Genomic DNA, 2,830 nt, shown 5'->3' with positions numbered 1-2,830 from the left:
TTCTCAAGTGAACTATTTCAAATTCATTGAACAAATAATCCTGGTACAATTTAATTCAGAAAAAAAATGAAAGATCCCAAATTCCCCTCACAAAGTCAGCATAATCATACATCCCTCCTCAGATTCTGAACTGCTCTACTTCTACATTGTTTCTGATACTTTTATTGGTTTAGAATACAAATTAAGCCCAAGGTTTCTGGCCGAGGGCTTCACACTCTAAATCTATTCTCGTGACTGCCCTCCTCTTGCTTTTTCTATGAAAGACTATAGTTTGGGAGAGGTAGGTTGCTATGGGATGGATTTTTGTCAATGAAAAATTAGGGGGACTTAATTTTTTAATTAATTAAAATGTTTTCACCATTTTTCCTTCTGTGGATTCTCTAAATGAATTTTCCTTTGTATGGTGTTATAGACTGAACTGTGTTCCCCCAAATTCCTATGCTGAAGCCCTAAACCCCAGTATCTCCCTCAGAAAGAATGTGAGTGTATTTGGAAATAGGGTGGACCTTCATCCAGTCTGACTGGTGTCCTTATAAGAGGTAATCTGGACAGACACAAAGACATTAGGGATGAGCATATATAGAGGAGAGATCATTTGAGGACACAGTAAAGAGGTGACTACCTTCAAGCCAAAGAAAGAGCTCAAAGAGACTAAATCTTCCAACATTTCAAATGACTATCCTCCATAATGGAGAGAAAATGTTTCTGTTGTTTGAACCACCCAATCTGAGCTATTTTGTTATGGTAATCCTAGCAAACTAATGCACATGACCAAGCACAGTTTCTGAGCTACCTGTCATATCTCTTCCTGGCTTGTCATAACAAGTGGCCAACAATAATCTGTCACATCATGTTACATCTTTTTTGCCTGTTTATCTTTGCCTCTTCACTCCTACTGGATATCTAATTCCTGTGTATACTTTTAATCTTTGTTTCAGACTGTGCTAAGCTAAGCCAGCAAACTGGTAAAGGTCTGATTTTAAAAACAAACAAACAAAAAACAAACAAACAAACAAAACCCCAGAAAACATTATAGGAATACAAAAAATCAGAAATAAATACCAATAAACAGAATCCTTAGACATTAAAATAATACACAGAACAAAATATGATTAAACATTAAGTAATTTATATTAGCAATGGAATATTTAAATAAAATTATTTGAGGCCAGATATTTTGAATCCAAAATATCTTTGAGTCTAGATCAACCTGAACTCTATCATGAATACATTTATACACATATAAAAGCACACAAACAATTACATATAAGTAAAAGGTTTTTCTTTTTTTAATAGTAAAGTACTTGACACATTCCTATTAAAATCAATGAGGCAAAAGAGGCAGAGAAGAGGAGGAGGAGGAAAAGAAAGATGAGATGTCATGCAATTGATATTTATATTTCTCTGAAGGCAAAAAATTAGACAAAAATAATAAATAAAAAATAGACAAAATATTATAAATACTAGAAAGCAACAGGCAAAGTTTTCATTATCTCCTAAGAATTTGATTTTTTTCTTTGAAAAATTCAAATGACTCAACTAAAAAAAGCATGAAATATAAGATATTTTGATAAACTTGCAGGTAGCAATGGTAATTCAGATATATATAAATATAAAACAATTATTATAACATTTATATATATAAAAACAATTTAGAAAATACAAGAGAAGAAAATAAGCACAGGATTAGAGGAATAGCAAACAAACAAACAAACAAACATAAAATGTCTAGAAATAAATGTGAAAATAACTCTACTGCACTTATGTGAGGAAAATATTAGAACGCTACTATGAAGTATATTAGAAGACTTAATTAATTAGAAAGATATTTCATAAATATAGTCTCATTATTTCAAAGAAATAATTTAAACAATTACAAAGCTATAGTAAATAACACAATATCTAGGAAATGACTATCTTAACAATGATTTAGAAGTAGAATCCCAAAAACCAAAATGATACTTTGTTTTTTTAAAGATTTTATTTATTTATTTGACAGAGAGAGATCACAATCAGGCAGAGAGGCAGAGAGATCACAAGCAGGCAGAGAGGCAGCCAGAGAGAGAGGAGGAAGCAGGCTCCCTGCTGAGCAGAGAGCCCGATGCGGGGAGGGGCTCCATCCCAGGACCCAGAGATCATGACCTGAGCCGAAGGCAGCGGCTTAACCACTGAGCCACCCAGGGGCCCCCAAAATGATATTTAATTAAAGTATTTATTATAATCAGTGGAGAAAATGCAAAGTATTAATAAACTACACTGGGAAAATTTCTATAGCTTCTGAAATTCTCCTTAGAATAAAATAAATTCAAATGAATAAAATATCTACATTATAATTTTTATGGGTTCTAAAATGAGGAAATTAAAGGCATGTAGAGAGAAAAGAATTACAAGATATAACAAAATCCAGAATCATAAAAATATGATAAATTTTATTATATAAAAATTTAAACTTAATGTTCAGGACAATATGGTAAAAAATAACTTAAAAAGTGTATGAAAGGAGAGAAGGTCAGCACTCCCCTTGACAAGGACAGAAGAGGCCCTCGGGCCTGACAACATGCAATTAAGGCATTTCCATGTACATGGCATCTAACCAACATTTTAGCCCCCGCGTGGGGCTCTGGACTTAGCTACCAGTCTGCTTGTCCTCCCCCAACCCTGCTGACCTCACCCCACTCAAGAGCATGTTCTCGCTCTCTCAAATAACCAAATAAATTAATAAGTACATAAGAATTTAAAAAAAAAAGGAATCAATAAAATAAGGAAATATTTACCACACTGATTTATTTAACTGATAGGGATTTAACTGATAGGGAACTGCAATTGCTTC

General features: G+C 33.1%; 1 pseudogene; it reads left to right on the top strand.

The window, feature by feature from the left end:
* The first annotated feature begins 2,489 nt into the window (after positions 1-2,489).
* Positions 2,490-2,605, top strand: LOC131812001 (U6atac minor spliceosomal RNA; annotated as a pseudogene).
* The last annotated feature ends 225 nt before the right edge of the window (positions 2,606-2,830 follow it).

The sequence above is a fragment of the Mustela lutreola genome, chromosome 11 (genome assembly GCF_030435805.1).
Source record: "Mustela lutreola isolate mMusLut2 chromosome 11, mMusLut2.pri, whole genome shotgun sequence".
NCBI lineage: Eukaryota > Metazoa > Chordata > Mammalia > Carnivora > Mustelidae > Mustela > Mustela lutreola.
This window is presented reverse-complemented; position numbering and strand designations above follow the sequence as displayed.